At 53.0% G+C, this 12,067-nt stretch overlaps 1 protein-coding gene across 12 annotated transcripts in view; it reads right to left on the bottom strand.

Annotated features, from left to right (window-relative positions):
* Positions 1 to 12,067, bottom strand: part of CNIH3 (cornichon family AMPA receptor auxiliary protein 3) — a 305,955-nt gene that overhangs the window by 210,386 nt on the left and 83,502 nt on the right. The window contains exons 1-2 of one of the 12 annotated variants that reach the window (XR_013449793.1): positions 4,626 to 4,744; positions 3,755 to 3,853 (exon numbers count right to left, since the gene is read on the bottom strand). The exons of the other annotated variants lie outside the window; for them this stretch is intronic. The gene's annotated coding sequence lies outside the window, so the exon portion shown is untranslated. Of the gene's footprint in view, positions 1 to 3,754; positions 3,854 to 4,625; positions 4,745 to 12,067 lie in introns of those variants that run through there. 12 annotated transcript variants of the gene reach the window in all.

Genomic DNA, 12,067 nt, shown 5'->3' with positions numbered 1-12,067 from the left:
CTCCACGGTCCATTTATGCAGACCACCGATGTGCCATGTTTGCCCCGGGGACACGCGGTGGACCTCAGTGGAGTTGCGTGGCTGAGAAGTAAATTAAAGGCAGATTCTGCCCCCTCCATAGTTAAGAGTAATGCGGGCACACGGCAACTCCTAACCTGCAAGCTTGCACACCTGACGGTCTCAGTCTTCAGAAAAGCAAAATCTGCTGGTTAGCAGGACTCACCCTCCTTAGAAGGCATTCGGAACACCTTCTGATTCTGAGCATGTCACTTGGGGTCCCCCACCCTGACCTCAACAGGCTTCTCAAAATATTTCTCCTGAACGCATACTCACTCTCTAAGAGGAATTCAGGTGAATAAAATTCCTTCCATCTCATTACCTATGTATGTAAGGAGGAAATTCTGTGGGATCCGGGTGCATTGCACATAGGATATTTCAATATCCATCACTATTTTAGATGAAAAACTAGCCAGTAGCTAATTTGGAGAGAAAAGTGACATGTTTTGTCTTTTTCTATCTTCATGGAGCATGCCGGTCACAGCAAACCATGCTAAAGAAAAGCCCGGTCACACCCACCTCTCCCAGAGTCAGAAAATATTTGCCTCTAGAGCTTTATGCTAATCCACTAACACACTCCGGGGGCTGGTCATCTATGCTGTGTGTCAACCATAAACAGCAGTTAAAATAAATAAACCAACCCAGGAACAGCTGGGGGAGCACAGAGAGGGTAAAGGAAACCCCAGCCCTCAGCTTATCCGAGCCAAAAAGCCAAACAGTATGTTAATTTTAGGAATGGAAATGCAAAGACCATCCAGAGAAGAACCGGCTTCCCCAGTCCCTCCACATCCCCTCTGCCTGATTTTTGTAGTCAATCTTCATTCCTACTGCGTGCACACTGGCCCCATCATCTGAACAGACAAATGTTTGATGTTTCAACCTGGCACGTCAGTCTGACTCCAGAGGTGGGAAAAGGCATCACGCCAGGCAGTGCAGCTTCAACCCCTCCAGCTTCCCAGAGTCCCTGTCCCAGCGTAATTCGGATATTACCACGTCTGTCTGTCTTCCAGGCTTATGAGTGACTCAAATGTTATCCCTAAAGACCCTTAGCAAAGCAGATGAGCAGTCATCTCCCAAGAAAAGAAAAAGAAAGCCCATCACCTTTAAAAAGCCAACCAGTCAATAATGAAATAATGGGCTTGGGAGAATGACAATTCCTTTTCCCCCCATGATGCGAACCACATAGCCCTGTTTTCAAGAGTAGTACACTTTACTTCTCTTACATCCTCATGTTAGGAGATAATCAACATGCTTGGGGCTCTTCATATTACCGTCTCAAGAGCAATGAGTAAACTGATTATTTTTTACACTAGTCAGTAGTCAAAATACATGATCAGATTAACCAGCAGAGCAGAGAGTGTGGAAGTGGCCCCAGAACGAAGGCTTCTAAACGAGGGACAGAGGGGGTAGAAGCGTGGGGGCAGGGATTTCCAGTGCTTGCTCCATGACGAGGCCATTTTTATTTCCAGAAATCTTAGGGCTCTGGGTCAGATGGCAGGCTAACCACACTCACTAGCTGTGTTCCCTCAAAACCCACAAAAACAGGAAGGAGACGTGCGGTGACACTAAGCCCTGAAACAATGGCCAACTGATTTTCAACAAGGTGCCAAGAGCATTCCATGGAAAAAGGACAGTCTTTTCAACAGACGGTCCTGGAAAAACTGGTTATCCACATGCAAAAGAGTGAATTTGGACCTTTACCCTACATCATATACAAAAATTAACCCAAAAAGGCTGGGGTGTCTGGGTGGTGTAGTCAGTTAAGCATCCGACTCTTGGTTTTGGCTCAGGTCGTGATCTCAGGGTTGTGAGATTGAGCCCTGCATTGGGCTCCATGCTCAGCGCGGAGTCGGCTTGAGATCCTCTCTCTCCCTCTCCCTCTGCCCCTCCCCCCTTCACGTGCACATGCGCTCTCTCTCTCTCAAATAAATAAATCTTTTTAAAAAATTAACCCAAAAAGGATCAAAGAGCTAAATTTAAGGGCTAAAACTACAGACCTCGGAAGAAAACGTAGAGGAAAGTCTCCATGACTTTAGACTTGGCAGTGATTTCTTGGATAGCACACCAAAGACAAAGGCAACAAAAGAAAAGACAGATAAATAGGACTTCATCAAAATTAAAGACTATTGTGCATCAGCAGACACTACAGGAGAGTGAAACAAAACCCACAGAATGGGAGAGCCTATTTGCAAATTCTATGTCTGGCCAGGGATTAATATCCAGCATATATAAAGAACTCATACAACTCAACAACAAAAAAATAAACAGCCCAATTCAAAAATGGGCAAAGGACATGAGGCTCAGGGGCCGTGGTGAGTGAATAAGAAAAACACATATATCCCCATAGAAAACAGCTAGCAAAGGACTTGAGCTAGCTCTCCGCATAAGAAGAAACATGAACAGCTCCATTCGTATGCAATATGCTCAACCCCATGCCTAAGTGGTGAAAGCAAAACTAAGCCACAGTGAGACACCATTTCACACCAGCAGACTGGAGAGGTTGAACGGGTCCGACAAAAGCACGGGCTGCTGATGATGCAGAAAAGCCGGAGCGCGTGCACGGTGCTTGCGGGAGTGGAAACGGGGACAAGCACTTGGAGAACCACCTGGAATTACCGATGGGGGTGTGGAGATGCACATGCCCATGGCCTAGTGTCCAGGGTAATGCCCTGGCCCTCCTGGCCCTGTGCACCAAGCGGGTCTTCCCCCCACAGCTGTGATTTTCTCCTTCTGCGACCATGACACAGCGTGGAAAAACATCCGAGCAAATAACACAAACGAAGTTTTATTATTTCGCCCAAACAGACTTTAGGGAAGTGGCAGCCAGGTATGAAACAGAAACAGACGAGAGCACTTCCGAGTTGGTTCGGACGAGGAGGAGGCTGTCCGGGAGACGGAGTGAGGGAGAGGAGAAAAGGAAGACGAGCAGGCCAGGCCTCCAGTGACAACACGGCTCAGCCCCTCGCTGCGTCACTGAGCACCGACTGTATGCCAGGCTCCGTGTGGGAAAGTAAGCAGTCCTGCCCGGGGAGCAAATGGTTTAGAAGCCAAGGGGGATAAACGATGTCCTGTGTCCGGGAGACGCGGGGGCTCGGTGGGGGCACACAGCACCAGGCCTGGAGGCTCCGAGAAGCCTTCCCAGGGGAAGCAGCTTCCAACCTCACGATCCAAAGAGGGGTTGCCGCTGCGAGGTGGGGCAGGGGCAGGAAGCAAGGGGAGAAAGCCCCAGGCTGCCCAAGGGCGGGCAGCGAGCGCAGGGCTCAGACGGACAGCGACGCAGACCAGGGGTCTGGAGCACACAGGGGTGCCGGGTCCAGGCTCCCCGGGGCTCAAGGCCCCCTGGACAAGCCCAGGAAATGTACAGCCTTATCCCTTAAGAGCACAGCTTCATGACTCGTGCACTTCGCCTCACCTGGATTTCCCACCGTACCTTGCACCTCTGCAACCAGGACGCCCGTGACCACTGGTGTGGCCGAGCCACAGAACTGACTCCACGTATGCAGCTGACCACAAAAACTTAAACCACCCTCGCAAGACGTGTTTAACATTTTGGCAAGAAGAAAACATTTGCAGTGAGCACCCCCCGCACCCCGCCACACACACTTTCAGGTCCATCACTCATGGAAACACCTCCCCCACCTGGTATGTGTGGAGAGGAGCCTGCAAGCATCGCAAAATCTATTTGGGGAAATGTTACCACTTTCATAGCCTGCTTGTTGTTATTCAGAAACTCTGATGAGTTGAATCCGCTGGACTTGTCACATCCAAATCGGCTCACGTTCAGCCCTGGGGGCATCTGTGATCAGAGATGGAAGAGGGTAGGTGCGTGCGGTGGGTCTGCCCACCACCAGTGTTTGTTTGTTTTTTTTAAGATTTATTTATTTATTTACAGAGAGAGTGTGTGTGTGATTGGGGGAGGGGGAGAGGGAGAGAGAGAATCACAGACTCCGCACTCAGGACGGAGCCTGACGCTGGGCTCGATCTCACGACCCTGAGATCATGACCTGAGCCGAAACCAAGAGTCGGCCGCTCACCCGACTGCACCACCCGGGCGCCCTGTGCCCACCACCAGAGTCTTCAAACCCCCCTAAGCCCCCCGGGCAATGCTGCAGGTGCCCTCACCAGACACCTGTCAGGGGCCACCTGAGCTACATCTGCACAAGTATCGCCACAGATTTGTCTCAAACGTAATGGCTTCTCTTGGCCGACAGGGCCCTCCTGGTACAAGGCAGAGCTGGGTGAGGACGCGGGCGGAGGGCTGAGGGCAGCTCCGGTGCTGAGGAGGGGAGCCCGAGGCCCCGGACTTCCCAGCGCTAGCCAAGTGGTAACGCCTCCCACCAATTCCGTTCACCCCTCCGGTCGCGTGGGCCCAGTTTGTGACGGACCCTCTTCCGATTAGCCCTCGACATTCCTTTTGGCTTGATCTCTCCGGGACGAAAATGCCGGCTTGTCAGGGGCAGGGGCTGAGGGTGGGAGGGGAGAAAGCTCGAGTCTGGTCTGTCTCAAGGTCTCCACAAGCCTGGCTCATGGTCTCCATGCAGACACATAATAACGGATTATTCTCTTACCAGTAATGAATGCCACGGTTAGAGCTAGCTCATTCTCTGTTTTTGTTGTCTTAGAAAACCAGCTGTGTTCCAACCAGCAGTGGTGTTGCTTCTACCACTTTGGGCCACCAGCGCCCTGCACAGAGTGGGCATGTGCACACGCCCACTGACGCTAGATGACGGAGAGGCGGCACCAGAGCACGCTCGTTCAGAAAAGGAAGTTTCGAGAAACCAAGATCCAGGCGCACAGGCAGGGACTACCCCATCCAGGGCACAGCTCAACGTGCGGCTGCCCAAGGGGGCCATCCCATCCCACCCACACCCCAGAGACACTTCCAATGTGGGGACCCATTCCTCCCCAGAATCCCACCTGGGGATCCCCCGTTGGGAAAACATAGATTCACCTAATGGATTGTGTTTGAGAGTCTGTCCTCTCTGTGGGAAGATATGTGGAGACGTCACTCGGCAGGGGAGACCAGGAGGGACCAGATGGCTGGGAGATGAGAGGCTATTCTCAATCCAGGGCCAACGGAAAGCTGGAAGCTGCAGCCCAAATTTAGTTTGAAACCTGGTACCCAACGGTATAGTTAGCAACTCCCTTGAACCATCTGTCCATCGGAACCTCGGAGTCTAGCTCCCCTCCCGGACACGGCGTCCACACCATCGCCATCCACAGAGCCCGGTGGCCGCGGGACCAACCAGCCAAGCCAGTCTTAAAGTTCTCGGGAAGCTTTGTGATTCCAACCCCTCTGCGGCTCTTCTCTTCCTGCCACCAAAACCCCTTCCCACTAGCCCACCTGCAGCGACGGCACACCGCACCCCCGCGTAAAGGTCCCGCCGTATTCTTGTCCTTCTGCCGAGCCAGCCACGACGGTCCTGCCTTCTCACCGACGTGCGCCTCCCAACCTCATGCCATGGTGTCGCCCCTTCTGCAGCACCCGTATAATCGATCCGCCCCCCCCCCCCGCCCCCGGCGCGAGGACAGGGAGGGACGGAGGAAAGAGGCGGCGGCTCCACGGCGGGCGGCAGGTGCAATAAGCAGGGGAACCTGCATGGCGCAGCCGGCCACGTGGCTCCCGCACATCTGTGTGCCACTTCTCACAAGTCTGTATGGAGGCCGGAACCAGGTCCAGCCACGTAAATCCTCCAGATTTGGGTCCAGACCCTCCCAGCACGACCGGGCTCTGCCGCGGTCGACCGCGGGAATGGTACGCAGGACGGGCCTGTGAGGACAGGGGCGGGGGCGAGGGCCTGCCATTGCCTGGGGCCAACTCACCGGCGACCAGCCGTAGAGTCCTCTCCGTGACCTGCCCCAAGTCACCCTCTGCAGTGTGACCGACAGTGCATATCCCAGGCCCTCCCGCACATACCCCGCCCCCATCTCCATCTCAGCCACCACCACCTGACCTGCTGCCTCAACTAGATGCAGCCTAACTGATCAGTTCTTCCGCTGACTCTTCAGCCCTTGGAAGACGGCCCAGAGTGGGGCCTGGCACAAAGACCGCAGGGGAAGGGACACATGGGATCCCCTCAACTGCTTCCCTTCCTCCCTGCGGAAGGCCCTGCTGGAGAGGGGTCCTGCACAAATGCGCCCAGCAAACGGTGGACACCAGCTCAAATGTAACTTACCACGTTACTTTTCCCATGAAAACCCCTGAATGAGCACAGAGCTAAAACCATCGCCGTCCCGACAGAGCCCCCGCTCGGCAGCACAGTGACCGAGTCCAACCCCAGAGCTGCCTCAGCTCCCCGTCCTCCCTGCTCTGCACACCCAGGCACGTCCACCCACTCTTCCTTCAGAAAGCCCATCCCCTCCCCCCGGACTGAGCCCAGCCTTTGTCACCCTGCTTATCCAGGTCCCCCTGCCCCAGGTCATTTGGGGCCCCCAGGTCAGGGCTAGACACACAAGCATCGGTGGGGCAGGTGCCCGTGGAGGACGGGGGGCGGGGGCACAGAAGGAGGCAGGGGGCCTTCAGACTGCGGCGCAGGCCTGAGAAAGCCTCGGCTGACCAATGCGGTCTCCAAGCAAAGGTGAGAGAGAGCAAGTGGGGGGAGGGGCCCAGGGAGAGAATCTCCAGCAGACTCCCCATTGAGCGCGGAGCCCGACGCAGGGCTCGATCTCATGACCCTGAGATCATGACCTGAGCCGAAACCAGGAGTCGGGCACTCAACCGACTGAGCCTCCAGGTGCCCCTTACATATTTTTCTTAATTGTGTTATATTCCACAACTTTATTTTTTTATTTTTTTTAAGACTTTATTTATTTATTCATGAGAGACAGACAGAGGGAGAGAGAGATTCCCACAAGCAGGGGCAGAGGGAGAGGGGGAAGCAGGCTTCCTGCAGAGTAGGGAGCCCGATGCGGGGCTTGATCCCAGGACCCTGGGATCATGACCTGAGCCGAAGGCAGATGCCTAACAACTGAGCCACCCAGGCGCTCTTTCACAACTTTTAAATATATATATATATATATATATATATATATATATATATATACATTTCTTTAAAATTTAAAAAAAAAACAAGACGAGCCTACAGACAGACCTAGCTCATGCTTCTGAGAGCTTACACCCATTGTCTGACGGGTAAGAGGCGGAGATCCTGCCAAAATGTGGGGCATAAGGACCAGTCACAAGTTAATTTTGCGATATGAAACAGCATGTTTGTCCCTCTCTCTCTTCAACAGAAGAAGTATTATTAGTGGACGCATCCTCTGCAGAAGTGAATGCCCAGCACCCCAGCGGGACAGCGTCAGGAGGACGAAGCTCGCGTCCTCGCCACAAGCCAGTCTCGTCTCCCGATGGCAGGTGACCAACCACACCCGGGGCCCCTGGGCACCGCTGCACACAGGGAGCTTTCAAAGCTCTCATCATGACCGGGTGCATGCTGGGAGCCCCCTTTTCACTCCAAGACATTTATTTCTTCCTGAAAATGACATGCCAATGTTACGTTTGTCACGATTTCACTAGCTCACGGCAGTACAATGAACTGCCTTTTACGAGCTGCAGGTGATGCAGCCACCGAGCAGAAGCTGCGGCATGGGGCAGAAGTGCGCCCTGAGAAGGACAGCAGTCCCCGCTCCCTCCCAGCCTGGTCTCACGGCTCTCTTCGCCCCCTCCCCGGGGCCGCCGGCAGCGTGGGCCGCGACTTTGTCCCTAGGGGCGGCTCAGGGGGAGGCGTGCGGGGGCAGCGGCATGTCCCGGCGGGAGGAGCCCTTGCTCGCAGTGTTGAGGCTTGTCAGCACACGGCGCTAGTAAAAAGCAGGCCGCCTTTTCATCTGTGTGGGCCTGGTCACGCGCTTTGACCAAAAAATGTGGCAAAAATGATATTAGGGGTTTCCGCACCCGGACCTCAAGAGGCTTTGCAGATTTTGCTCCAGCGGGTCCGAGGCCACCCTGCAGGGGGCCAGCAGGTGGATCTGGGCCCAGAACACGTATGTTCATCAGCCCCACAGCCACAGAGCTGGCCTACAAGTCCATTCGGGGGCAAGGGAAGGTTTAAGACTGAATAAAGGAAAAGTGCTGGCTTAAAACTATGAATGCAAAAGCACAATCGATGAATGATTTCATGGGGCGCCTGGGGGGCTTAGTCGGTGAAGCGTCTGCCTTCAGCTCAGGTCATGATCTCAGGGTCCTGGGATCGAGCCCCGCGTCCTGCTCCCTGCTCAGCAGAGGAGTCTGCTGCTTCTTCTCCTTCTGCCCTGTGCTTCTGCTCGCTCTCTCTCTCAAATAAATAAGTAAAATCTTTAAAAAAAAAAAGATTCATTATATGTCTACAAAATGTAATAATATTATGTCAACCTCATTTGCTAAATTAATATTCATAACAGTGTCATTACATCTAGAAACAATGACAAGAATTCCAAACGTGAATGAGAAATCACAGCCAATCATGAATTAAGCAAATTGTTCACAGCCAGATTACTTCAAAGGCAAATTATTTTTAAAACATCTTCGAAGTATTTATAGCAAAAATTTACATTTAATGTAGCATTTTATTTTTTTTAATGTTGTAGGATAAGGCCTCAGAAAGAAACAGTTCCTCGGGTCTTTATTTTTTTTTAAGATTTTATTTATTTATTTGAGATAGAGAGCGCACACAAGCAGGGGGAGTGGGAGAGGGAGAAATAGGTTCCCCGCTGAGCGGGAAGCCCAATGCGGGGCTCGATCCCAGGACCCTGGGATCATGACCTGAGCTGAAGGCAGATGCTTAACGACTGAGCCACCCAGGCGCCCCTCCTTGGGTCTTTAAACAGGCCTGGCCAGTATCGTCCTGAATCCACAAAGAAGGGCCACTGAAGCCATCAGTAAATCCAGCTCTTTGCACAATGACCGAAATGGTGTTGGTCTTCCTTAAATCACAATCACATCTGGGGGCCAAACTTCTGTGATTATAAGCGTAGGATCCAGAGTCAGAGTGCCCTGGTTCGAACCTTCTTACTTTACTATGTGTCTGCCTTGAGGCAAGTCTACCTCTCTGGGCCTTCTTTCCCTCATCTGTAAAATAAGGAGCCTAACAGAACTCACTTCAAAAGGTTGGGAGAAGCAGCTGAGTTAATACGTGTGCAGCATTGGTAACTGAGCCTGGCACACAGTGAGTGTTGAATAAATGTGTTATTCATGGAAATCTGGATCTGCTGTGGGATCCCCATCCCACAGCCTTACTGTGTAAGCATTTTATGTCTTTCCAAAGTGAGTGCGTGCCAGGGGGACAGAGATGCTTCTTCAACCATGTTTCTCGGGGAGCAGTGAGGGCACGTGGGGCAGGCAGAACCCTGGAGGGCGTTCGGGGTAGGGCGCGGGGGGGGCGTTGAGCAGAGAGCTGGAAATCTGGGGCACAGAGTGACCCTCCCAGTGGAGCGCCTCACTCTGCTGGCTCTCCAGTAGTTTCCAGCCCCCTGTGGTGGATGACTTATGCCTGTACAGAGAAAAGGGAGAATTTCTGCAGAACCACATGATTAATTAATCAACAACTGAGTGGTTGATCTGCAGCAAACGGATGTTTCCTACAGAGGAATCAATTACTTGAATGCCAATTTAGTGTTTTATAGGCCCTTAAAAGATCAAGATAATTCTTTATAAACATCCATTTTGTTAGGGGGAAACGAAGGGAGGGAAGGAGGGAGGGAGAAAGGGAGGAAGGAAGGAAAACCTAGAACCAAAGAATTTGCAGTAGCTCATATGTGAAGAAAAGAAACCAGACTCCACTTTTGTGCACGTTATGTGTATAAATACGTAGAAAGAGTGCACAAGATGTTTTGCACAGTACCACCTCTGCCCGGGGGGAGCAGATTGTCCCACAGGGGCTGTGGTGGGAGGCCACGGGGGAGGGACGCCGCAGAGAGGCCCCCCATGGAAGGAGAACAAACTTCGGTGAATCAGCTGGGTCCCCTGAACCTCCAGCTGAACTCACACGTCCACACCCCACTGGAGGTCCCACAACCCAGATAGTGGTGTATGGACGTGAACAGCAAGGGATTCCTGCCCGGAGAGAAGAAACCCACCCCACACCTTACAAGCCGAGGAGCCGCACCAGGCAAAGCAGGCAGGAAAGAGGCTGGAGGCCCACTTGGCCATGACAGTCCCCACAAAGCGAGCCCATCTTCACACCCGCGTCCAGCGGAGCGTCCAAGAGGATAGAACTCTCACGGTGACCTGCATCCAGATGTGTAACACCTGCGGGCGGCGGCAGCCTCGACAGCCCGGTCATCAGCCTTGCGTCTGTCCCGTAGAGCCCGGTGAGCCAGGACCCCCCAGGAGCCCGCCCCTCCGCTAAGCCTTCTGCTCTTCCTGCAGACATGCCTCGAACATTCACCCACCAGCCCCGAGCCCTACACTCAAGGATGAATAAGAGACAAACAACTATGGTTCAGCGGGTTTGGGGTCTTCGAAAGCAGGAAGAGCAGGGTAGTGTGGGAATGCATGGGAGCGCCCCTGACCTCTCCTGGAGCGGAAGGAGCAATCAGGAGGCGAGTGCCCCCGGGCAGAGCCTGGGAAAGAGGGGAACCAGCAGAAGGGCCAGAGCTGATGTGGATGAATGGGGATGGGTGTCCGCACGCCCGTGTCCCCTGCTGCCGACGCGCCCGGCGCCAAACCTCACTGGCTGGACTACGGCCTCTGCCGCACGCCACACGGCATCACCCCACCGTTCTCTGGCACCAGCACGGTCTGAGCTGATACACATGTGACTATGGGCCAACGTGGCTGGTCCCTAGAGAAGCCTGTGACCCTGGTCCCCCAAGAAGCTGTGGGTTCTGCTGTTGGGGAGGCTTTGCTGAGAATGGTGATAACCACGTAAAGCTGCTCACGTGCACTCAGCAGCCGTCCTATGTGGTCCGCTCTGGAAACTGGAAACTGTATGCTCAGTGTCCTTGTCTTGGCATTTTCATATGTATTTTCCTTCCTCTCCTTCCCACTCACTCATGCCCACCTTCCCTGTGGCGTGGGTCATGCCTTGTAATATTGAGTGGACTCAAATAGGCCTCCAAATCTCCTTTTTTAATTTTTTTTTTTTGAAATCTTAGTTATTTGAGAGAGAGAGAGAGCATGTGCACGAGGAGGGGGAGGAACAGAAGGAGAAGCAGGCTCCCCACTTAGCAGGGAAGGAGCCCGATGCAGGGCTCCATCCCAGGACCCCAGAATCACTACCTGAGCTGAAGGCAGACACTTAACCAACTGAGCCACCCCAGCTCCCCCAAATCTCATTTTTTTAAAGAACAGATGGAACATGATGCTAGATATGGGCATTCAGGTGCCAAAGAACAGAAGGAGGTCAGGGAATCTTGTTATTCCCCTGACAGGTACCCATTGAACATATTCTCTATATAAGATGTTGTGCTAAATACTAAGTAGAAAGCAAATACATAAAGGGTATCTCTCAAGACACGGACAGTCAGAAACAGTAAGACCATTGTTATAAAAGGAAACAAGCAGAACGAGGCAGAAACAAGTGACAAATGACAGGTAGGCATTCAGAGAACGAAAAAGTCATTGTCAGAGAGACAACTGCCCAGTTCCCCCAAAGCTGAGAGTAAACTATAACTCAGCTCTTGATGGATAAGATTCAACATGATTATCCTAAAGATAAAGTATTCCTGGGGCCCAACACTGGATAAACAAGCAAATTCTTGCTGCATCGTTACAGAGCCAAAGTTGAAGCAGAAAAAATGAGGCACAAATAGTAGGGATCATGGGGCGCCCGGGTGGCTCAGTCGGTGAAGCGTCTGACTCTTGGTTTCGGCTCAGGTCATGATCTCAAGGTCGTGAGATGGAGCCCGGTGTCGAGCTCCACGCTTAGCACAGAGTCTGCTTGAGATTCTCTCTATTCTGGGGCGCCTGGGTGGCTCAGCTGGTTGAGCAGCTGCTTTCGGCTCGGGTCATGATCCCGGGGTCCTGGGATCCAGCCCTGCATTGGGCTCCCTGCTCTGCGGGAACCTGCTTCTCCCTCTCCCTCTGCCTGCCTCC

This window comes from Halichoerus grypus, chromosome 7 (genome assembly GCF_964656455.1).
Source record: "Halichoerus grypus chromosome 7, mHalGry1.hap1.1, whole genome shotgun sequence".
Taxonomy (NCBI): domain Eukaryota; kingdom Metazoa; phylum Chordata; class Mammalia; order Carnivora; family Phocidae; genus Halichoerus; species Halichoerus grypus.
This window is presented reverse-complemented; position numbering and strand designations above follow the sequence as displayed.